This window comes from Sinohyriopsis cumingii, chromosome 8, assembly GCF_028554795.1.
Source record: "Sinohyriopsis cumingii isolate HCF-2022 chromosome 8, ASM2855479v2, whole genome shotgun sequence".
NCBI classification, from domain to species: Eukaryota; Metazoa; Mollusca; class Bivalvia; order Unionida; family Unionidae; genus Sinohyriopsis; species Sinohyriopsis cumingii.
Window position 1 is genome coordinate 81,076,534 of NC_142968.1, and position 27,571 is coordinate 81,104,104.

Here is a 27,571-nt window from a genome sequence, read left to right on the forward strand (position 1 = left end):
AGTAGGCATATATACTTGAGGTCTTCTCGTTTAAAGAGCGCTTAATCAGCGTACGGTCTGATAAATCAAGGAGAAAAAATAATGAATCTATAAGGACTAATAATACATATTGTTCCTATTTTCGCGGAGATATAACCTATTATGTATTGACGTGTCTTAATGACATCAGGTGATCAATTATTCAATCATAATTTGATTCCATATTGCTTATATTAACTCGTAGAATTGAGGTTTCAGACCAATGTCCCTGATGTCGAAAGAATGTGATGTGTCATCCACGAAAATACATTAGAGAAAATGATGTGAATATGTCCTGTGTTGTTACAAACACTTGAATGGAACACGTAGCCAATATTTGTTACATCCTTGAAACTTTCTCACGGCAGTGATAACCAGGGCAGTGAGGACACGCAGGACCACCACTAAGGAGACCAGATGCCGTATTAACTTCCCACAAATGAATATATGTGTTCTTTTATAGCAAAAAGGCAGTCACAGATTGATGAAAGATAAACTGGTTGACAAACCCAACTGCCTACTTACCTACATTCATACATAAATACATTCAGACAAATAGATAGCTCGATATCCACGAACAAGAAGTGAATGCATCAACCATAAATTGATTCCAGCTTGCTTATGTTGGCTCTTAAAATATCCCAGATGTAGGGTTCAGATGTACGATTTGAGTCCCTGCTATCAAACTTGTGCCATGTTCATCCACAAAATACACCGAAGGATATTTACTTATTTTTCCTCTTAAGGTACAAACACGTTTGAAGGCCGTTGTTTGATACTACCTTTTCTTTGTGGAATCCATGAAAGCAGCAACAAATGCAACCACTACTGAAGAGCCCAAATACCATAATGTCATCCCTGAAAGTAAATAAATGTGTTTGGACACTAACACAGACTGAGGGATAATATGTAGGTTGACCTACCAACCGATAGATATAGCTGATCCATAGAAGATAAAAAAATAGGTACAGTTCAAATAATTCCTAGTAAAAAAAGATATTTACATACCTTGTATTAGGTGATGTGGCGATATTTTATGATTTGTGAAGATTAAAGAAAAACAAATATTCTAGCGGTACGTTTTAGTTTTGATAAAATGTACAATAAACGGAATTTCATATACTTATTGTATTGGCATAGCTAGAAAATATCAATCGCTTCCTTCATTTTTCATTGTGTATGAATACTTACCATTTTCTTCATTAGATCTCGGGGAATCAGGAATACATAAAGAGTTGAAATCCCGATTTGTAATTTGCGGACTTGATGTTTTGTCGTCTGTGAAACAATAGAATACGAAAATAAATAGAATACGGTATGATTCAGAAAAACATTTTTATAAACTCTAAATCAGACCATTATCTTTACCACTAAATACACCAAATTTCACAGCAATCCATAACAGCTGCAAGACAAACGCTATGAAAAATTATGTAGGTTAGTTCGTGTCGTGCACTGCACTGAAATACCAAACCAATATAATCAGAAATGCAAACAAAAAAAAGACCATTGTGGCAGCTATGTGTGTTTTTGATATGCGGATCTTTAGGCAATGACCATAGTATTGACAATCAAACACGGTGTCGATATGTGTATCATCAAAGGATGAACGTAATATTTTACTAAATCTCGTTGCAATTAGTAACAATTGCGAGATTATCTACTCCAAATAGAATAAGGGTCTAGCGGACATGATTAATACTATATACCCCCATCGCTGGAGATAAAGAGGTAACTGTTTTTTTGCTGGCATAATTTTGCCCAAGTGGTATTGAAATTACTGGATGAAAATAGATAGACCATCCTCTGATCATCATGGGTCACAATTCCGCCAAACTGTGTCAAGTTATTTGTAAACCCTTTCAATTAGAGATGAGTACTCGACAGGCAAGCAACAACACGGAAAAGAAGGCAAAGTGATATACACTTTCTCACAGATAAAAGGAATGTGACATACCTCGATGTACAAATTTTATTTGTGACAACAATTCAATAAACTGAAGAGAAATACAATTTTAAAAATTCCACTACATGTAAATTACTGTGTTCACATCGATACGCTGCTTGTTACATTTATTTTATACAGAGTGTTTCATGTATTAGATTTTGATAGAGGTGTAACATAGGATACCATTTGCAATAAGACGTCGTACATCAGAGCTGAGAGAGGGAGACTATCGTCACTGACACTAAATTTAAATGAAATTAATAATGCGAACAACATTTAAAATGTAATCACTCCCATTTCTGACAATATTGTCTCAGATCTGAGGCAATTTCTTTAGGTTTTGCTGATGTTACTTATGATGAAACGTTTTTAATTGGCAAACACGTATGGAGGCAAAATGGCCATGTATTTATCAAACTATCTTAATAGATAGCCAAAAAAAAAAGATCAACGCTAAAAGGAAACTCTAAATTTAAAGATCTTTCTGATTCACTGTTGCAATTGGTAAAATTTGGTTAATATACATATATATAATCAGAAAAAATAAAATAAAATGCAAATAATCACAAAATCAGGCAAACCAATTTTTTAAAATTAAACTTGTGCTTGAACACTATTAAAGATTAGTCGCCTTAATTATATAATAAGCAAATCACACGATTGAGGCATGACGTCCCAGTATAATTAAGGAATTCATTGACTTTCATTCTTTACTAGCGTCCCCCATGATTGATGTGGGATGGATTGACGTCCCATTTAGTTGAAGCTTGATTCTCTTGCTGCCATAAAACACAGGAATAAGGAACACTTTATTTCCAGGTTTAGAGATTTTGAAATGTAAGATATTCATGGAGGCATGCTAAGACCTTCAGCTTTTAACGTGTTTTAACCAACATTATTCCTTTCTAAGTTTCATTTTGCAAAATCAGTAATGGCTAAAAATTTTAATGTAGAGTGCAGATGATTTCAATGAATTCGCATCGCATAAATATTTACCTCGAACGTCGACAAATATCGAATCCAAAAGGATCCCGTTGTCATTCCAGGCAGTATATTCGCCCTTATCTTGAAAAGTTAATTTTCGAATGTTGAGGCAGAAGTTCCACTTATTTAATGCACAATTTTCAATGCGATCCCGTGCTGCATGGGGTTTTCCATCATAGTTACATCTCTTCTGCGACACATTGTAGATTGTTAAAATATTGTCAACGTTAGCTCCGTAAATTATAATCGAAGATGTATTTGCGTTATTACACAAGAACGAGAGGATCATCATTTCATTATACTGTCCAATAAATCTACGTCCTGGAAAAGAGTGAAATCAACTGAAATCATAGTTGGTGAAACAATACTAAACTTAAATCGTTGTATTCATAAAATGTTTGGAGATTATTAAAATACCAGTTCGCATATCTTTCCTTATTGGTGTGGACGTTAACACTATTGTTTCCGGAATATTAGTTTTCACGTGCAAACCTGATAGAACCATCCTATATTTTGATTACAGAGTCTCAGCGTGATCTCGGGAGGAATTGCAGAAATCCGGATCAAATGATTGTGATTTCGTGTCCCGCATTATCCTCTGCTGTTTTTGAGCTATGCACCTAATAATGTTGCTGACATTAGTCGTCTAAGCTATATAGTTTTACTAAACATTCGTTGGACAGTTAACGTTACTGGATTTAGTCGACTCAGCCGTAAATATATACCATTATATATTGGGTATCTAGGTGTATGTGGGCTCTAGATAGAGATAGTACCTTTGTAGTATGGCATCTAAACTATCTGAGTGGATGGACGCACTGGTCCTCATCCATCACCCAAATATCTCACGTCTGCCTCCAAGAAGGAATCATTCCTGGCATACCCCGGTTCAAACGACGTTGAGGAGGTGATGATAACACTGCATTACTAGGCGTATGAATCTCTACAGGGAAGCCACGGGGGGGGGGAGGGGAAGGTCTCTACAATTCAAAGGCCAAGTGTTCGGGACCAGGGCGCACCATATGTATTAGTGTATTGCGGCTGTGGCTGACCGACTATGGTTCGAAATAGAAGGGAAGTCAAATGTCTTCAGCCAAGGTTGGCTATCTGCCTAGGAGAGGGAAACTCCAATATAGAACAGTGGACCTCGCTGACACCGTCCTAGCTTGTTGGCCATGGCAGATGAACTCCAGGTTTAAAGGGTGGGGCCAGTTTGCGCAGACTGCACTCCACCTGAAATGTCCATTGCGTAGGCATGAAGGAACTGTTTACTGTCTACTGTTTACGTTCGACTCTATCAAGCCATGTAACGATGGGAAAGGGGCGAAAACAACGGGTGAAGATGTCACTGGAAGCCGCAGTCCCAATCCTACATGCAGGCGATTCATGCCTTTGGCCGTCTGGTGTTGATAGGGAGACGACACCATCACCAGGCAGCAGCCTGAGTGACCAAGCAGCCTTTTATAAGAACAGCACTGGTTGAGGGGCCTAGAAAAGGTGGCCTAATCAAAGCTTATCTCCTTACCGCCCCGGTCGGAATGCTAAAGGGCATCTTCCAACGCGGTCGAAACTTAACTGAAAAAACAAGGCACGCCCCACCTGATTCACATGGCGAGGAGCTACTCAATGACAGGGAATCTATCCTGAACCGCTGGTCAGAGCACTTCCACACCCTCTTCAGCTCTAACCGTACAGTCCAGGAGGCAGCTATTGGATCGTATCCCACAACAGCCACCTAAGATGGAACTTGATGATGCACCCACGCTGCAAGAGACTGTAAAAACCATAGGACAGCTGAAGACAGGAAACCCTGCAAGAAAAGATGGTATCCCACCAGAGATATGGAAGAGAGGAGGCCTAGCATTGCTCACCAAACTCCACGAGTTCTTCGTTTGCTGCTGGGAGCAGGGAAACTCTCACAAGACCTCCGAGATGCAGTCATCATCACCTTGTAAAAAAACAAGGGGTAAATGTCTGACTGCTCGAACTATCGTGGAATAACTCTGCTCGCCATTGCAGGCAAAATTCTTGCTAGAGTGTTGTTAAACAGATTGGTGTCCGCCATTGCAGAAGAACATGCTCCAGAGAGTCAATGTGGCTTCAGAGCTAATAAGGGCACAACTGACATGGTGTTCATCCTGAGACAGATACAGGAACAATGCCGAGAACAAAACAAAGGACTGTACATCACATTTGAGGACCTGGCGAGGGCATTTGATACGGTGAGCAGAACTGGACTGTGGAAAATCCTTGAAAAGCTCGGCTGACCTCCTAAATTCCTTACCATGGTCATCCAACTACATGAAGATCAGCATGGTCAGGCCAGAAATAATAACGACCTGTCACAGATCATCCCCATTGCAAATGGCGTGAAACAGGGCTGCGTTTGGGCAACCACACTGTTCTCCATGTTCTTCAGCATGTTGCTCCGAAAAGCAGCAGAAGACCTTGATGACGAAGATGCAGCTATCCAATTTCTGATGGAAACCTCTTCAACTGAAGAGGATTTCATGCCCACACATATATCTTGAAAGAACGTATTAGATAACTTCTATTTGCAGACGACGCCTCACTTGTTGAACACACGAACACTGCCTTACAGCGCGTAACATCCTGCTTTGCAGAAGCTTGCCAGTTGTTTCTTATTGAGGTCAGGCTAACGAAAACTGTGGTACTTCACCAGCCTGCTCCCAAGGAAGAGTACGGACCACCAAGCATCTTCATTGACCAGACAAAGCTGAAAGTAGTCCACCAGTTCACGTACCTGGGCTTTGTGATATCATCTGATGCCAAGATTGACAAAGAAGTAGACAACAGACTGGCCAAGGCAAACAGGGCCTCCGCGAGACTCTATAAACGAATCTGGGACAACCCCAGTCTCAATAGAGATACAAAGATCACACTCCTATATGGCGCTGAATCAAGGGTCACCTACAGCCACCACCTATGCCTCCTTGAATGCTTCCATCAGCGCTGTCTCCGCACTATCCTCAACATCCACTGGAGTGACTCCGTCACTAACACTGAAGTCCTCAAACAAGGAGGGATGAACATAATTGAGGCGACGCCCATGAAGATAAAGCTTCGCTGAGACGGGCACGTGTCCAGGATGGAGCATCATCTTCTGCCAAAGATCGCACCGTATGGTGAGTTGTCAACTAGGCACCGTGATATAGGGACATCTTGAAAGAGATATAAAGACCCCTTAAAAAAGACCATCACCACGTATGGCATTGATCACCGTCAATGGGCATCACAAGATGTTGACCGTGAAAGCTGGCCACGTACAGTGCACCAGGCCGCTGACACTTTTGAACAAATCAGACGGGCCATCTTGGAGGAAAAACGATGGCGAAGAATAAACCGTGAACCATCGGCAGCACTCACCACAACGAAGATCTCCTGCAGCCTCTGTGGACGGACGTGCCTGTCATGTATTCGGCTCGCCAGCTACCAGCGCGCGTGCAACATACATTGACATTCCCAATCCTAATCTAACCGCGCGAAGTCAAGCCAGCGTTATACTTATATATATCTTGCCCTAATAAATCATGTTGTCCCAGGTGTACATGCATACCATCGTCCTCTGAGAAGTTAACCGTGCCGGACCTGGTAGGTCCAGTTTTAATCTTCTATCGACAGGGCAGTTATCCCTGTTAGTTTATGTTGATCCAGTTGTAAATAGATATAAATATCAACTGGGTGTTTAACCATGCTAGCGATCATTATATATTTATCAGCTAACCATACTGTATCATTTCGTCCCAGCTGTATACTATCTTATTTTGGGATGTTGACCTTTATGGCTCCAGCCGTTCCTGTTGTAAATGGATAGGAACATCCGCTTGGCGTTTAAACTTTGCCGACCAGGTCATTCCAGCTTTTAATTTATACCATCATATGCTGTGCAATTTAATCTGTTAACCTAGCTGTAAACGGACTCAGATCACATTGATGAATTCCAGTTATGGACCAACGAATTAATAACCAGTCAATTTTGTGAGCATTTTGTCTCTCTCAATTTAGTTGGTAATACAAGAGATATATTTAGACATCGTTCCTATTAATTTATAATGAATTAATGGTTTATTGTTTTGAATATGAACATTATGGTACTGTTGTCTGTATGTATTTCGACGACATTCCACAGTGTGTAATGAGGCATTGATGTTAATCAGGAAGCAAAATCGGCGACCGATTGCATGGTACGTTGCTAAAACTCCAGACTCTCATAAAACAGTTAATATTTAAAGGTACTTGAGATTAACAAATAAATTTTAGGATTTGGAAACAACGAAAAATTCATCACTAAGAAACAAATACAGAGACCATATATGAAAAATAATTGTCATCCGAGTCCAAATCGCTAGTAAAGCACTCATTATTTGCTTCACTGTCTTCAGCATGGGATTAGATGCAGTCTTATAGTTTCAAACCTTCACCACTAACCCTCTTTTGCACATATAATCGATGGCAGGGTTTGCTTTTTTGTAGACGTACGCTATTCAACCAGTATACGAGATGTTTTATGACATTATTGGAAGGAACAGAATTGATTTTGACCATATCACTAATGAGATAAAATATTATATTTAGAAGGAAGTGACTTCATTGAATTGGTAACGTTCTTAACGAAGATGGTTAGACATGTAGTTTTATTGCATACAGTAAAATCATCTATTATGATTTTGTTGTTGTTGTTGTTGTTGTGGGGTTTAACGCCATTTTTCAGCACACGATATGCTATGTTTGGCGGCCAGTATTAATGGTGAAGGAAGAACCCGGGAAAAGCCCGGGAAGAACCACGACCCAAGAGAAGCTACTGGCAAGCTTTCTCACATACCCACATTGGCCGAATCCTAGACTCGAACCCACTCAGACAGAGGTGATATGGCAGTGATCCGTAACGGAGAGCGCTTTAGTCCACTCGGCCACTCGGGGGCCCCAATCTATAATGAACATGACTTTCAAACTGGTATGCTTTAGAACAAAACATTGACAAATTTGTTTTTAAAACTTCATTTCAAAAAGAACTCTGAGCTATTATCATAGCTAGCTAATGAACATGTATTCATGGTGACATGGTTTGACACTAAAGCACCGATCAGTGCCCAATCGGATTGAGAAAATTTATAAAACCTGAGGTATTTGCATGTTTTGCTTACGAAACCTTACATGTTAATATTTAATCACCCTCACCCTCCAAGAATTACATTGGGTGGTAAAGCGAACATCCCTACATATATGATGTGTCCTGGTGGATGTAAGTGCGATATTTTTATTTGGCACCGTTGACTCTGAGCTTTGCTCATAAGTAGTGAACCCAAATGTCATAACCCACTCGCAGATTGCATTTACATGCACACACTACGTTCGAAAAGGAGGCAAATATCCAGAGACCTGTTTAGGAGCTGGAGTGGTTATGGATATACGGAAATGCCGAAGGTACCACACAAATCTACGTTAGGGCATGGAAATAATGACTAATCCGAACCAGTGTAGCTTCTTTTAGATCAGAATACTTGTAGGCATGTTTTACGTTTTGAAAACATTTTAATGTTCAAGGATGCATTAATTTTTCTTTCGTTTTCAAAAACTTATATCATTTAAAACTTTTCTGTAATGTATTTTAAAACCTTGATATGAGAAATAAAAACAAAATTGTACAATGTCTCTGTAGGGCGAGATGCAGTTGAATCAATTTCTAAAATTCGGTCAAGACGTTGTTATAGCCATAGCGACAAATTTAGATTAATGACCCCCAACTTTGTCATTCTTGAGGACTCAATCTTTTCTTACACGAAATATACACAAAGTTGAGGAGTCATTGTGATTAGTTATGATGAGATGTATAGTAATATTAATGAAGGCAGATTGACTGTATTTATCTTTAGTACTGTTCGTCATGTTATGGAAATGTACATGCATCATGTATGTTGGCATATAAGAATCTTGAAATTCTTATTTCTCTAATTATTAACAGAATTTGAAAAAATACATACGTGTAACAAGAATAGTTGTTTTTCATTTCTCTTGGGAACTTTCGTAGACTGTAAAATTTCCACTATCTATAAAAGTGACATTTAGTAGCAGAAAACTGAAAGTATTTAGGCTCGAGTTTATCATGTGTATTCGGCCAGTATAATTTCTGGAAATAAATGTATTCCATGGATCGTACGTCAACACATTAGTGTAATGTAGATTGCTGGTGTAACCAGAGAAGTTGATTTCCAACGTCTTGTTTCCATCTGTTGAGGTTTTATTGATGCACACCGTTGCATTATCTTCTTGAGTATATATCTCTGGTGTAAAAGCTACAGAAATAAATAATATATATTGAATATGTTTAATATATGTTATTATTCGATTCATTGTTGGACATCTAAAATTTCGACGCCAATTGATATATATATGTAGATATACATATTATAATTGTTATTTAAATACATGCATTAATTTTGTCTTCACTGAAATGAATATCGTTTACTATCTGATTACGTACAAGCGAAAATTGCTAAACATTTCTTATTGAAATTGTTGACCCTTAATCTGGTATGCTAACTGTATCTGTTTTCAATTTGCTAAAAAGTAAATTGAAATCAGCTACAGTTTGTCTATCACATTAAATTTAAAATTTGGTGTTCAAAATTACATATACATTATATACACGTTCTGAAACGTTTATCAGAAACGTCTGTGAAAAAACATCATGGTTACAGAAACTTAGCTTGGAAGTCGGGAATACCTAGTATTGCAATTCCTACATCCCAACATATTTCCTTCACTACTCCTACTACAATTACTACTACTATTAAGAGTACGATGAAACGAAAACGTGAATCCAGAAACATCTTGCAATTATAGCATTATTTTGCTGTTGTATCTGAATTGCATTTAAAAAGTTCATATATTGGTGAACCTGTACAAATTTGATGGGAATTTAATTTAAACACTACGTTATTTATTATATAAGAATACTATATTATATAATGTATGGCAACACTATATTATATGTTACTAATATCTTATATATTAAAGGACAACATTGTACGTGTACCAGTCTTAAATTAAAGTGATATTTTTTGTTCAGTGTGATATCAAAGAAGGAAGTATTTACATTAAATTAATTCATTTTTTCGTTAGTTTGATAGATATTTTATGATATTGTTAAATTTTGGGACTAGAAATTATTATTAAAATTCAGATTTAATTTTATCTCGTAATGTGTGTGTGGCAAATTGAATTTAAATTGATTAGGTAATTTCACACCTTTTCAAGAGAAATATTGAAGTGATGATGTATTATAGAAACACTTATCCAAACGATTAAGATGTTAGTGTGTGTAAATAAATGAATGAAATAACATATTGTTGTGTTATTTCAACCAGGCGTTTATCACTTGAAGTACCAATACTTCATAAATCTTTTGACTTATATTAAAATCACGTATTACAGTAATTCATCCTTGTACCTTTATCACATTAATTCATTTGGGGATATTTTATGACAATGCTGTACTTAATAAAATTAAAAGTCAAACATCATAAGAGAATTCGTACGTACAGCAACGTAAGAACACTTCAGCAATTTCTCAAAATCCCTGATTTCATAGTCTTTTTTCTACACACACACACACACACACACACTCTGGCGCGCATCTTAGAAAACAACAAAATTGTTCTTTTTTTTGACTGCATAGATCAATTCTAACTTAACATATATTTTCTTGTGGGTTTCAGAGTTCTAATAAAAATTACAATATGTTCCTAATAATGTTTGTATCAATGTAGTACATTCTGAAAACTAATTATTGAAACATTAAATGTGATCATTTTGTATCATCTTACAAGAGAGACAATAATATTCAGATATTAGAAATGTCTCAGTACTAATTATGCATTTGTACTTTAGAAATAGTAGTACAAATATATTACTTTCAAATACATATATGACATTATCTTAGTACATTGAAGTAATACATTTTATCGACGAAATATATAATGATCTGGTTTGAAATGATAAATAGCGTATAACACTGCTGTACTTGAATAGTCGATTCCAGTTCATTATTTAGATAAATAACCAATTCGACTCTACGTTCTGCTGCACATTATGTACAGTAAATAACCTATTCATCTGTACATTATGATGCTTATTTCAGGTATGATTCATTGCATACGGTCAACACTTAAATCAACAGCTGTTGGGACGCCTTGATCTGAAATTATTCTGAATTTAAATGTTTCTTTGTTAAACATTACCACTTTGACTTATGATTTGTATGATCAATTCCAAACAACACGAGGAAAAGGCATATCTTGGTTACGGCCTCCATTAGTTTGAAACGAGATCTGTCTCTACAAAATTTTCAAACGGTAAAAATGTATTGATGAATCTCACAGAGCAGTCAAGTCTGTTATACTGCAGTCAATATTACCGCTGTTAAGGAAAATATGTTAAACAGTTCTGTCTCTGAGTCATATTCCTATGAATTGGAATCATATCAATAACAAAAACAAATTTGAGGAAGGAGTGTTGTTGAAAAGGTTTCGGAGGGAAGGAAACAAAGCAGATAGATTGTCGGTTGAACGCAGCAAAACACAATTGTAGTAAAGTTCGTGACATAATGTTTAGAGTTTGAAATATACTAGTCAGGTTAAATGGAGGATACTATTTAGTTAGGTAACTTGACCTCCGTACTATTATATCGAATATTGCGCCAGATGAAAAGAAGTATTAAACAAGACTAGCTTCTACACGATTTATCAAATACTAATAGAATCATAGTTTGTATTTTCGTCAGACTAAAATATTTCTAATAGGTTCGAACGTTCAAATGAAAATTACAAGCTTTCTTCCACAACAGACTGATCCATATTCTGATGTTAGAAAGGGTAATCAATGATATATGTGTCTGTGTGTGTGTGTGAGTGAGAGAGAGAGAGAGAGAGAGAGAGAGAGAGAGAGAGAGAGAGAGAGAGAGAGAGAGAGAGAAAGTACAACTCCAATTAACACTGCTCTTAAATTTTCTCTGAGTTTTATACCTAGAAATATAGAAGCAACATATTATTTTATACCATCTCAATACACCTAGAAATTATAGAACTGGGTTTTAGCAATACAAAAGGAATGTGAAAAGTGAACGAGATACCTTCACATACTAAGTATATTTATGTTTTGGTGGTGGAAAGGGGTTTAGGATGCGCAAGAAGGTAGACGAGGAGTTTGTTGGATAGAATCCTAGAAAGGGTCCTGCCCGCGGGGGAGGGTTGTGCTTGGACACTATCACATTTTGCTTTATTTGAAGCATTTCCATGGCCTTGTTTTTGCAATATAATGGTGAAGAGATTGTACTTGTTTCACGCTTAATTTTGTTGGGCGTCCCTGACTTCACCTCTTCCACCCCCGTTCTAACTTGCTAAAGATAAATAAGAAAAACTAAATAAATACATTTTTTCCTTCTCAAACAGCAGGTACGTGAATTGATTCATGCAATCTAGGTATCCTTTCGTATAAAAATCGTTACGTCCCATAATTCATAAACTCCAAGAGTGCCAATCAACTCGTAGAAATATTTTTGCATACTTTGAATGTCAGGCGTTAATGAACTTACTTTGGGGCAAATACTGAACTGCTTTTTAATTTATATGAAATTTATAAGTTAAACATATTAACGATGACTGGTATATTGCTCTATGGTTTCTAGCCGGAAAATGTACATAGGACTGGTACCTCCTCATTAACGGTGCCATTGCCTGTGTGAAGCCGCGGATGTATATTTTACAATTATGAAACTGTCAATAATAATAATAATAATAATAATAATAATAATAATAATAATAATAATACAAATGAAAGCGATAATATCTATAGTAACTCATGTACGCTTTTATTGCAAAGTTCAAAATAATCTTATTAGTTCATCTATGAATACACACATCTATAATAAATAACATTGCTATATAAACAGTTTTTGTGCAATCAAGTTAATTAGCTCAAGGGCTTAATGAAGATGTACATACTCCAAGGAAAGAGGAACTCGCTGAATGGGATGAAGAAATAGCATCAGGAAATGGAAATGAAACCAAATCTTGACTAAACGTAAAATATTGTTATAGAAGATAGTTATTGCTGTCACGTGTACCAGTCTCCTAAAAATATACTATTTAAAAACAACATGAAAACAATCTTCCTTAGACAATGGATCCCAAACAAAGGAAGTAAATGGAATAGCAAAATTAGTATGAAATACAAGCTATTGACAAGAAAAAAAACAACACAGAATTCCACCTTGCTCTGCTTTAAATTGTCATATTTGAGGATACCACACACCCTACAAAAGAACGAAAAAATTTCTTTTTTGAATTTTCGTTCTTTCGCCTCCCTTCACTTATCTATTTGCATCTTATTTACTTGCTAAAGTTATTTGAAATGCAGAGCTGGAAGAAAATAAATTATCAAACTCACCTATTTAAAGTTTTCTTACACTATATATCAATTTTTTATCAGGGTGCGAAAAATCAGTGGCTAAATTTGCCCTAATTGATACAATGGCATAACCAATTGTTGCTAGGCTCGATGTTGTTAGTTTTGAGCAAAGGAAGAGAAAATGAAATAAAATATGGAAGATTTGTTGAGAAGGTATGAAAGATTTAATCTACCTCAGGCCATTATCATAGTGTCTAAATGCAGAAAAGCGTTGAAATTGTTTTAATACTTTTACTGTCTCGCTTCATTAAATACCTTTGTCTACCGAACCTATTACTAAAACTCATGCATATTTATGTGTAAATTTTGTCTGCCTGGTTGTGTCGATATGATTAGATACACACGCACACGCTTGCAAAAACACACAGACACACACAGACACACACACACACACTCCCGGTAAAGTAAGGATCATACTTTCATCAAGATATTATAAAAATGTTATTTCCTTCAGGTATTTCTCTTTACAAATATACAAAGATTACAAAAATGAAATGTCAGCGTGTGTAGTCTCTGAGTCAAACACACCAGTTGTAGAGCATGTCACTGATAAACTAAACGGTAGTCCTGTTTTAGATAAGGTCAAATGTTTATAAAGCCTAGCTGTAAATGAACTTTCGTTCACCATTTTTAAATGTATGTTGAAATAGTATAACATTATTCTCCGGTTTCCTGTCTAACTCAAACACACTGTTACGTCATACGTTTCGCATTATGAGTCTGTTTATTTGTTACATGTTATTTGTCTTTTGGCGGTAAATATAATAGGTTGGCGATTGTCTGTCCTCTATCTGAAACGAATCTATGTTTATCATATGTAGGGGTCTCTGCCTTATTTCAATAAATGTAACGATTAAAGAATACTATCTATTTTGTTGTAAGACGTCAAGCGAGAACTAAACCCACCCACGCCAATAATATTGCTGCCGTAGTGGAATCTAACGAAAACTGGAAAGGGTACTCAAGTCAGATAATTTCATTTCATATTGTCCTTAAATGACTCTTCAGTTTTGACAGTGATGAAATAAAGGTTTTTGCATTGGTAGGAAGAAAATGAATGTACTTTTCAGTCTAATTGAAGAAAGGAAAAACAAGTATGTATTCTTGTTACACAATATATTCCTATCACTTTCGTTTAATAACAGGAGAAGGAAGGTCGTAAAGATAAACAAAAAATCATGTTGCATGTACATTTCCATAACAACCATGTTAGATAAATATACAGATAAATACCACAAATCATCAATTAATTGTCAATCTGTCTTCTAAAATATCAATTCGCAACTCGTAATGGCTTATCACCACGAGTTCCCAGTCTCGTTTGTAATTCGTGCAATAAAGATTTTTCTAATGGTACGCAACTTTCCAAACTTTTTACATTTAATATTGAAATAGATTTGACATGGTTGTCGGCAGTAAGCTTTTGAAAATGACACATTTGAGAGTCACCAGGTTTGTTTGTCATATTGGTTATAAAACCCTCATGGAAGAAATTTCAAATTTATTACATTTAGTTTTGACTACATTCATCGTTTGTACAATATTGCATTTCATTCAAGCATCATTGCTTTTTAAATACACTGCAGACAGATGTTGAATGGTGTGGGATTTCGAAAATTCATACGTCACCGTCTTTAAAGTTAAAAGTATATTTTGAAAACGGAACACACGAATAAAATTATAATGAACCAAAACAAGGTATGATGTATCAGATAAGTCACCATGGTTTTGGTGTCTCTAATCAAGGTTTCCTGGTTGGTGTAAAAGAGGTAACATATACAAAGGGTTAGTAAATGTAAGATTTTTTAAAAACCATATTTTGATTAAAGATGTAGTTTTAGCATCGGCTCAGCAGAAGTATGCAATGAGTTTTGGTTTCACGAGCTCTATTTTATTGTAGGTGGTTGGGTGGGTGATGGATGTTTGGCTTGGTGTTTCGGAGGGGCAACGTTTGTAGGTCTTATCCTTTCAATATACTTGTACCGTAAGGAAAACCCACCATCGACAGGCAACAGAAGGTAAGAAGTGAAGGTTGTAAATCATTTGGGGGGAGATTATGCCCGGTTCCATGTATCGAAGTGAGGAGGTGTGCGTTACTCACGCTGAATGTGATGCCGGTCCATTGTAACTACCATTTACAGATCGGCGAAGAATATTCATCAGCGCTACTAGCCAACAGGAAATGAGATATATGCTGGGATGACTGGATCTATGAAGTTTAAACGTCGACCTGTTGTTGATATCGATTTAGAGATGCGTCGAACGCATACAACAAGGAACACAGTCTATGGAATTTTACACCTGGATCTACTGGATTAAGCAAGGTTAACCCCCCAGGGGAAGATGCTATCCAGTTCAACTGAAAAGATCTGATTAATACGATTAGCTGCCTAATGAATCATGGTAGCTCTTCGCTGCTAAGACATCTGCATGAAGTAACTCTAACTGACCAACCGATGCTAGTACTACTTTAAAGCTGATACGTTTGGATTCATCAACATTGTTGGAAGAATAACTAAAATAATTGTTTGGAATCAAGCAGGTTCCCAGCTAATTCTGTTTTTCAAAACGGCCGTAAGTTGTACCGCACAATGTAACATATCTAAACACTTTACATCTATCTTGGCACTAGTTTGTCTTTAACATATAACAAAATGCAGATACAATATGGACTAAGTGTGAATGCTTCCCGTTCTTAAAAGTATGCGCATAAATTAATTAAATACATACGCAATTTTAGTTATCATCAATATTATGAAACGTCACACATGTTTGACGGCGAGTACGCAAGTCTTTGATCTGTTACCTACGTCGGTGTTATTTGTTCAATCTATGAGAAGCAATCTGGAATCATTTCATAATGGACAGATTGATTGGTATTCGTCTCACATCAACACATAATAGGTTATATTTTTGAGGAAATCGTAGTGTATTATCAGTCCTTACAGGTATGTTCTTTGCATGATTCATCAGATCGTGTATTGTCTTGACACTATTTATACCATAAAAGCTCATATCTTCATGTTTATCCCAAACGTATTCAGATTATTTTTAAAACCCTAGGTTTCATAGCCGGTCAGGTTTGACTTTCACTAAACGTATATTTATGAACCTTTCGGTGGGTTTACATTTAGTAGACTTCATCAAGTCCAGTTCTCTTAGTAACAGCTACTTAGTCACATGGTGACAATCCGGTAGTGATAAAACTATTCGTTAAATTGTTGCAGGAAAGGGGCCCATATAGGAAAAAGTCCCTTGGTAAGATTAATTAAACATATATCGGACTATATCATGATACTTGTTTTCACACGCACATCAATGACCATGTATAAAAAAATATGACGATATGGAATTACTTAGTTGCAAATATTTGACGAATAAAAACGGCATCCTTTGTTGTCCATTTATGGACTTTGAGAACGCCTTTATTTCATTCCCATTTAATCTTATATGGTTGATCTGGCGTTTCATACGGTTGTTCGATCAATGGTTCCATAGCGCACACATAAATGTTCCGTATCGTACACTGTGCATTTCACGGTATTTATTTCTTAAAATATATGATTAAATTATCACTTTAAGTTCAACGCATCAATAATGTCTTGTATTAAATGGAAACAATAAATAGAGTGTTTGAAAATAATGTTAAAATGAATCAGCTTTCTGTATTAAACTCAATGTTTCTTTTAAGTCTTAGTCTGTGAAATTCGTCCTGAAATTAGTTTGGAAGCAGCGTGTTTATTCAGAAAGTAGGATGTAATACAAAAAGCCACTTACTGGTGGCAATCCCATGTTCTATTTGAGAAATTAAGGAATTATTCACTTGCTCGTTAATTCATAATAAACTCTTTCATACATCTTTTTTTTATAAAAAAATTAAAAGCTACAGAATAAATTGATAACTACAATGTAGTCATACCGATGACGCAAATGCACGGTATATATCTATGCCTAGGGACTATTACGAATATTAGGGTTGTTCAAGATATTTCACAAAACGCCAAGTGTCTAATTAATTTGTTAGAGAAGGATACGATTGGTGGATTTAATTTGGTTTATTGAGAAATATACATCTTGGTCTTACATCGTATGTGCACCAATAAAAAGCTGCTAACTCTGCTTGGATATCAGTTTCCGAACTTCAGAGGATAATTGAAAAAAGGCGCCGATAACATTTGTTTAAAAATTATTATTGTATATATTGTATAGAGTATTGATTGCACATTCAGAAGCGTGTACTGTCTATTCTAGCAAAATTATTTTACCACTATTTTAATTACTGCTAAGTATTGCGTACTAGAACATAATTCAGGCTAATTTTCTGAGTGAGTCAGAGTAGGCATTATGGTTAGCGGTATGCTTAAAAAAAATTCGGAGTACAATATGCAAAGAAATGTCAACCACATTAAATGAAGTACATACTAACTGTAGAGCAAAGAGTTCCGAGTTGGGTGAAAGAACTCATTTGTTACGGCATAGTAACATACATCTAAGCCTAACGTTCTTGAAATTCCAACGCCGTATCTTACAGATTCTTTTCACCGGCTCTGAACAAACACATATGTAGTTTTGTCTATTGATATAATTTATGGGGGAACTGCATGGTATAATTATAAAATGCGTAACATGAGTTAAGATATACCACAAATGTTATAAGCAATATATTAAAGCTTGTGGACAACTTCGAAGGTATCATTTAATGTTTTTCTTTGTCCAATAATATTATACAAGATTACGGATTACATTTTGTTTCCCCTGATTTGTTTTACTTTTTCTAAATTACCTCCAAAGTACACTTTCTGTGGGTAGCAGTGGTATTTATAAAGAAAACGTCTTTCAGCAGTTTCTTGTACTTTATGGAGATTCTATTGTATTATTGACCGATGCAGGAATTGAAACTCAACGGTTATATTATAGATTTCTCCGCCGCAAATCCACTAGGCAAATCCACTAGCTTATCCCAAACGTGTTGAGATTAAGAAAACTTGTGGTATGTCAGATTCTACTTTCAGTGAATTTTAACCATTCAGTGGTTGAATATTTAAACAGACTTCTTTAAAACAATTTCTCTGTTATAGTTACTCAGTCACAAGGTAACATTTCTGTAGTCATGAACTTGTACGTTATTAAATTGCACACAAATGTCCAGTCATATTGATAACAATCACATAGTCATCGATGTATTAGTCAATATATTGCAGGAAAGGGACCCATAGACGAATAAATCAACTGGTAAGATTAATTAAACATATATCAGAATATATCATGATACCTGTTTATACACGCACTTCTGATCGGCCTGTTTATCAAAAGATAAGAACAATATGAAATTACTTGTTAATAGACAAAGATATCGGAGTATACCATGATGATATCTGTTCGTATACGTACTAAAGGTTTTGGTATCAAAAGAATAACCCGATTTGAAATCACTTGGTTGGAAATATCTGAAATATCTGAGGAATACAATTTTATTAACTTTGAGAAAGCCGTTAATAGAACTCAGTAGTTATCTTTATGGTATAATCTGAATGTTGGTAACCTGAGTACGAAGCTACAAGAACATCGAATGTATAATGTAATGTCTTTCATTGTAAATAAGACTGCTATAGAGGATCATATATTTTGTTACCACAGATGCTTTATCATTTTTTTCTAAATGACCTCCAAATACACTTTCTGAGGATAGCTGTTTTATTGATAGAAAACAGGTGCTTTAGCTGTTGGTTGTACTTTAGACAGATTATATTTCATTACTGTCCCAGTTGAAATACAACGTTTATTAGGTAGATTTACCTTATGAAATAATTTCCTCTTCCTTTGATCGATATTAGTTCTGGTCATGGGTTAAGAATGTGCACAGTTCTAACAATACTGTCAAAAATAATAATGTTGACGAAAGGGTATTCGAGGAATGTGATAGCAATATGATTTAACTCAATGCATATTTAAAACATATTGACAATTGTCTCTCTCTTTGTGTACTTAGCTGTATTTACAAATTTGCAAATTGTTCAAACATAACGCTTCGCTGCTAATATATTTTCATATTACATTCTGATCCGTTTAATATAGAATATGACAGAGACAAATCAGTTAAGGAAAACAAAAAGAACAGAAAACAAAACAAAACAGAAATAAAATCTAAAATATTTTATAAAACAACAAAAACGAAAAAACATAACAAACAACAACAACTCCACACATTATTAAAGTACTAATAAATATTTTAGTTTTTAACGTGGTCGTGTAGTACACCTATTGGGAAGTCCGATAACTATACAAATGTAATCTATAGCTTAAATATTTATGACAGAACAGAAAGTGAGATCAACAGTGCATTTATGTATTGAGTACCCACTGATACGGATGTTGAATCTTTATTTCCATAATGCACACACACAGACTAATACTATTTAGATATTTCTTGTCAATATTATTAGATGTACTGACTTGAACTTGATTACACATGTCCCGATTCGTTTGAATTCCATCCACGCTATGCAGCTAAAATATTTGGAAAGAGCAAATTTTGGATATTCATTACTAAAAGTAAAATCGCAGTCATGTATTGTTCTGAGTCAAGAAACAATTTTCCGTTTTTAAAATATGTTCTGACATTTTGTGCTATATAATATTATTACATTCATCTGATAATCTCGCGTTCAAATAATCTTTAAAAATATACAGTTCGAACAAATATAGTATGATATTTTGTTTAAATGATGACGACAAGCAAGAGCAGATAATCCTCTGTGACGCCTGCAAAATGTTACATGATACGTGAATGGTGAATATTGGGAAGACATACTAATATAATACCTATTTGTCTTGCATCTAAGGACACTTCAGAAGAGACAGCATTCTTATTTTTTATATGTTGAAACTAAAGACGTGTTCAATCCGCAATGCTAAGTACGATTTCAGTTATAAGAAACATAATTTCTTCAATGTTTTTGAAGAACAGTTCTAAACATACCGAAATATATTGCAGAAATATCGATCAAAATGAATATATATCTGAGAAAAAACCATGAATTATCAGCTCCGAAATTAGCAGGCTTACAGGATAAAGATATGGATAGTTTGAAAACGAACGAAACATATTCTAATTAGAGCACGATCACCAATGCATCTCTTGCTTCCGATCGCTAATCCCTTGGACACAATATTAAATGTATCAATATATCCTTTGATATTAGTACTGTCGAAAGTACGCCCCCAAAGTGACTTCTGGAGTAACTCCAGATAATTCTGTTCGAAATAAAAGTAAAGATACTAGCTATCTGTTAAGAGAAAGACAATATAATGTCCGGAACGTCAAGTGAAAATATATTAGAATGAAGGTCTAGAGGCAGGAGGAACCTGTCGAAAAAAAATGGCATTGGTCTTCAGAGTGCCCCAAGAAAATGAAAAAGAAGGAATTGGGTAAGTACAGTTAAAAGGTCTCCTAAATGATGTCTCTCTTTTGTTTACTAATGAGATATTAGTCATTAGGGTGACTTCCTTATATGTCTCCCTAATACCATATGGTACATATCTATATGTCTCCTTGATGCATATAAATTATGCACTTTGTCTTCAACACTAGGTTTCTAATTGTTTGATTTTAATATATCTTTATCAATTATGAATTCTTTCTTGCAATTATTATACCAGTATGGGACTATATACTACTTTACTTAATTACCGTTTTATAACGTAGCTTAAATTACTGATGTCACTCCACAAACATGGATAAATATGTTGCTATCTCAAAATTATATTACTATTACAAGAGAACAGTTTATTGTACCATGGAAATAACAGATTTTACTGATTTTGGCTTAATTTATTGACAAATTAGGGATATATAACACCAGTTTGCTCCTTTGGGAGACATTGAAAATTTTTATGATCATTAGGGAGACAATATTGTATAATCAATACCATTAAAAACGTTTAATGTTATGGATTGAGCCTACTTATCCTCGTCTTTAAATATCATGGAATTAATGATAAAGCTACCAATGAATTAGACATATCTTTGAACAAAAAGTATATCTCAAATGTCTCCTAAATATTATTTATGATATATCAGTCATTAGGCCAACTTCCTTCCTCTTAAGTCTGCATTACATATAGCTTTGTCTTTAGTATGTGTATGAAATATGTCTTCAATTAACTACAATTGCCTACTTAGTTGTTTCTTTGACTTTTCATTACAAATTCTTTCTTGCAATTAAAATCCTATTATGCAGCTATATACTACACTGCTTAAGTATTTTGTCTTGACCTTTAATTGTGTCACATTTATCAAAGTCACTAATAGCAAATCACAAATAAGTGCAAGAGATGTTGCAATCTTAAGGCTTTATTACTTCATATTACATGAGAATATATTTATACCATGTAAACAATATGTATATAATAGATCAGTAGTCTCACATTATCATGGATTCAGCTGGTTTGTTTGATTTTGTTGTTTTGGGTTTGACACCATTTTTCAGCGCATGATGGGCTATACATGGTAGCCAGTATAATGGAGGAAGAACCTGAGAAAAATCCAGGATGAACCACCAACCAACAAGAAGATAATGACAAGCTTTCTCACAAATCCACACTGGTCGAACCCAAGACTTGAAACCATGCAGACAGGTGGGATGGCAGTGATCAGTAACTGTGAGCCCTTTATACCACTTGGTCACCCAGCTGGCTTCATAAATGACTATGTGCTTTAGGCATCATTGAATTAAACGTATGCAAGTTATGTCTTGCACATATAATTTTGATACAGTGAAGTTTCTGTTGTCCAGATATGTCTAGAACTCAGATTTTGCAACTGTTGGTGAACCCAGGACAATGAGAATGTAATGAATGAACAAATCAAGATGCAATTTTTTCCCAATATGCAGTGGTTTCAGTATCTTGTTTAACATGGTCAAGTTACTTTTGACTTGATATGTGTACACATTAGTTTTCATAAAAGCATGTGAGATTGGGTCCAATGTATCAAGTGTGTACCAATCAATCAGCTGTACCAAGGAAGCACCAATGAGTATGAACGGTATTTGGGAGAAGGGTAGGTATCTGGAGATGAGTTTGAAATAAAAATTTAATCATATAATGAATTATTTCCTGTTTGCACATGCTGAAGAAAATTAAACCAAAACAATCTACTAACACCCACCAACACTAAACTCCCCCATCTCCAAAGCACACATATAAACAGACCACCCAAGCCAAATGACATATGTACAAAAAAACAAAAGTTGAATTGAATGTAAAAATAAAGTCTTTAGATCAATTCCTTTGCCATTTAAGTAATAAACTAAATCCTCAATATTTTTATTTAAATCTAGAATGTGTACACGAATATTAGTGGTTTAAACTGCTGCCATGAAGACATAAAACTTATGCATAATTCATGAAAGTAAAAGGTACAAGTAGATCAACAGTTTGACATGATATACGAAATCTTATGTCAGGAGGATTTGTTGAAAATGTTAGTGTGTCAAGAAACAAATATTTTAGCTATGCTTAAGTCACCTACAATTACCAAGAGATTGCAAAATACTTACTTTGTTCGGAGAATTTTTTATGCTTTCTCAGTAACTTTACCATAAATAAAAACTTTGCTAAGAGGAGACATTTTGATGATAACTAGTGTTGAAATCCTCATTGCAAACACATCAAAACTTGTTAATGTCCCTAATATTTTGCTTGACAGTTTTAGTTTTTGAATTTATTTTCACATAAGTGCTATGTCCTAAATTAAGATAAATTTTAGGCCAATATCTTAAAATCAGACCATGTCTTGCATTCTGGGGAAATTACAGTTGTTGACCTCATTCATAAAACAAGTATGAAAACAAACAAATCAGTAGACTTTCTGACAGAATTGTCTTTTCCTGTTGATTTCATATTAGATGCTCGAGATGTAAAATGTACCAAAGTTCAAAGTAGTATCATTTGTTACATCTAGTGTCTGGAAATGAGAAATCTTTGATGTAATACAAAGTATTTGTGATGAAAGTGGCCAAGATATGAAAATTGTTTCGCTTCATAGTATCTTCTGCTTAAATTCACATCAAAAGTGGCATATCTATATTCTTGAACCTAAGAAATGTTGATCATTAGCGACCGTGGATACAATTCGTTCACTTTAGCCTCTTTATATTTGGATTATCCACTGATTATTATGGCTAACTGACCATTCTGCCTAATAGTTTTGTTTCTATTGTGGTTGGTTTGCACAAAAGTAAACGGTCTCACTAATGCATGCATCAAAATAGGGTTCATACACATTCTATATAAATCTGTAAAATCACACCACGATAATTCTATACATAAGATAGTGAAAAAATAAAAATGGGTTTGACATCACATTTCATCAAACAAGAGGCTAATATTGCTCTCATTGGCAACTGACAAATGTCAAGTTGTGAAAAAAAATTCATACATGCAGTGAAATTAAAGTGGAAAGTAAAGTTTGGAGCACTCACTTGCCACATGGTCTATAAATCTGAAATAAATACTAATGTTACCAGTTTCATGCTAAACAAATTGGGATTGGTTGGATGGAATAAGAATTTTTAAGATTCATTTTTCCTATTCCATTGAACAAAAGTGAACCTAGGTTGCATAACCAAATGTTATGCGTTGCAAAAAAAAAAACCTAGTTAGTATTACTTAACAATACAATGTTACCTGATACTTAGATATTCACTCTCTTTATAATTATTAAAACTAGTTGCATTTATCTTAGCTTATTTGCTGTGAATCTTTGAAAGCACAATTAGCAAACTGCATGCATAGACAGTCATTACTTAAGCATGCGCTTTACTTTGTGTCTAAGTGCGAACATTTTCTGAGGAAAACGTAAACATCTCAATCAGTGTAATGTCTACAAATGTTACTCTGAATTTAATCACAACATTTAGAAAATCTAGAGTGGTAACATGGTCAGCCAACTAGATACATAATCATTAATATGCTTGGACGTCACTCGCTATCGAATTTGTTATAAGCATTCAAAATGCACAAAAATGATTCAAGTTTGATAAGCTTACCGTTCCGATGCAAGAAAACTTAAATTGTATGCATTGAACTTGCTCATTATTAAAATATTTAGAGATCATAATCGTATATCCCAAGTTGATCAAAATTTGATCCAAAAATGTGGCCTACAGAATGATAAAATTCAGCTGTTGATGGGTGGATGCCTTAAGGCCGAGTGAGCTGTAAAAAGTGTGAATGTTAATGAGTAACAGAAACTGGTTGAAAATGATATAGCTTACATTAATTATATTATCAAGATTATTTAACAAGATGGCAGGTGCTTCAAAATGACAAAAAAAACAAAAAAGGAAAAGAAAAATCCCTAAATAGATTAGATAAAGGAAACAAATTACCCAGGTTAAGAATAATAATTCAATACAGGTGCATGTGTATTATAACACTATATGTGACAAAAATTATAACAATTAAAGCGTTTAAAGTTAATGTAACTTATTTTGAGTTAGTTAATGTGATAAATAATCATCAGTTAAAAAGCAAGAATGGTATCCTGTAACATCTTCAACAAATTAGTTACCCAACCCAGATTAGGAACTATATTCAATATACCTCATGTCAGATGGTTCCAAATCAGGTAAAATGAGCAATTTATAGGAACTATGAATATTTTTTATATAGAAAACTGAATTGCATGGCATCAAATTCTGTATTATATTTACCAAGTTCATTTATCCACCAGTTTAGAGTTATGCACATCAAACAAAATTACCATAAATTGAAACTTATTTTCATGAAAATATCTAAACATAACTGATAACGAATTACACAACAGCATAAGCAAGTTCTAGAAATTTATATGATACATATTGATATTACTTTCAAAATGAGAAAAACAAAACAATCTGAACTAGTAAATCAATGTAAATTATTTAAATGAACCTATTAAAAGATATATTTAAATACAATTAAGAAATCGGACAAATTTACATACATGTTTTATACAAAATTAGAATATCAGCAAATATAACTGCATTTGGTTGAGAGATAAACCTTTCTTTGAAGTCCATCCCTTTTGCTAACAACAAACAATCTGTCAAGATAGGTGCTCAACCAGTTTTCAATGTGGAAATTCATCTGGGTTTACGAAAGAATACACAGTTACAACTTATTCTTTATTCAAAGTTTTTGCTAAAATATTGCCTTCATCTAAAAATAATTTTACATAGAAATAAAGACATAAATGTACATAAACCATTGTGATTACAAAGATTAAATAAATGCCAGTGGTATTATATTGTTTATGCAATCCGGTTGTTCATAGCAGTGTCTAAATGCTCATTTTACTTGAAAATCATGGTTGCATGTCAGGATCTGCCAGTGGGCTTTCCAAATAATGGATTTATATAATAAAATCAATTTATGCAAAATGATTATTGTGGTCATATATAACAGATGGTTGCTCAAGACATGTTCAAACAGTAACAATATTTTCCATCTATAAATGGGCTTTGCCCGAACAGAATCAGACGTTTTCGTCCTTAAACAGCAAAACAGGAATGCAGATCACACATAAGCCACTGATCATAATGCAAAGATACAACTATTTTATTTATATTAATTCGTAAAAGACTTTAACCAAATCTACTTTAATACTCCTAGACTTTGAGAAGACTGCGTTCATTCTGAACCATGCATACAAAACTAGCAGTAAAACGGTGCAAGAAGTCTCAAAATGGCAAACAATTGCTCCATCCAAACTTATCTAAACCTGTTGTGATCTTAAAGTATAATAGAGGAACAAATGTTGATTGACGAACTGTATGAGATGCACAAGTATCATGAAGATATGCAAATTTATCAAGAGACAGTGTCACTAATTTTGTAATAAAATTTTCTTTTTCAACTGAGATTTATATGATTTTGTTGTAATTTTGCATACATCTAACTGAAGAAGCAGAGTTAGTAAGCTGGGTGAAAACTAACTACTCAGTAGTAAAACTGTAGACCTCACAAAACTGTTATTCTTGGACAAAAGTTAAGAAATTTAAGTAAATTCTCAATGTGAAAGTTTTACTTTTTAAAAAATGAAATCAAGATTTTCCGATTGTAATTATTTCATTTCTGAGCCATAGTTTCTAGAAACGTCTTCCCTTCTTTGTAAATCTTAGTCTGAAGCTTATGTCACTTTTCAATCTCAGTAAAGCCAGCACCATCTTTCCTTCCTGTCAAGAGACATTTGAAAACAACTACTAAACATTAATCTTACTTTTGGTTTCGAAATTCAGTTTATCAAAAGTGTTTTCTCCAAGAATCTGTGACAAAGAAGGAATATCCCGCTTGATGTTTTTATCCGAGATTTTAAATGCTAAGTGCTAAGTTTAATAAAAATAATCATACCACTAATTTGTCGAACTTTTTTAAAAATGTCAGTTGTGCTTCCTTTGAAAGACAGCCTGAACAAAGTCGGAAATCTTACTGATATGAATTTGTCAGTATCTTCTCCTCTCATTGTGGATATAGTCATCACAATATTTAGATGAAAAAATTAGAGTTTCGTCCTGTTGTTTATCATGCTGCTAAGTATTTTCAGAAACAGCAATGAAGAATAATGATAAGTCTATGTGAATTTAAATGATTAGATTACGCAAATCAGAAAATCTGTTAATTTTGCAGTAGGAGATTTGAAATAGATACGTGTTATACTTGCATGTCATGCACATGATTCAAATACTTTTCTATAGATAAATTTCCAGATAATTTCCATGGTTTTTCCTGGATGAAATCAATTTTTTAGTGTTACTGAATGGAATTAAAATATATTTGAAATTATCAGATATGCGCTTTCTAAAGCTAAAGATGTTTCTTTTTCAAGGCTCTATAAAACATCTAAGTCAGAATATATGATCATGTACAACACTAGAAACGTATCACATGAAACATGGTTGACTATATTCCTATAATTTGGCACGTAAAGTCATTTCACTGTATAGAATATAATTTCTGACTTTACTGTGCTGACCTGCAGTATGTTTCTACATGGAAACAAAATAATGAATAACAATTCGTTTTGTTTCCTTTCAAGCTCTGTCTGAAGAATTATATAGCAATATGTATGAATGTTATACAAACTAAACA

The 27,571-nt window shown here is 34.5% G+C and overlaps 1 long non-coding RNA gene across 2 annotated transcripts; it reads right to left on the reverse strand.

The window, feature by feature from the left end:
* Positions 1–813: 813 nt before the first annotated feature.
* LOC149793971 (uncharacterized) lies at positions 814–9,258 on the reverse strand. 2 transcript variants are annotated; one of them, XR_016422596.1, is made up of 4 exons: positions 8,953–9,258; positions 2,963–3,271; positions 1,210–1,296; positions 814–876 (listed from the first exon to the last, which is right to left on the reverse strand). It is a non-coding gene; the product is annotated as an uncharacterized LOC149793971 (long non-coding RNA). The 2 variants fall into 2 exon arrangements; XR_016422595.1 differs by having other exon boundaries at positions 820–1,296.
* Between the last annotated feature and the right edge of the window lie 18,313 nt (positions 9,259–27,571).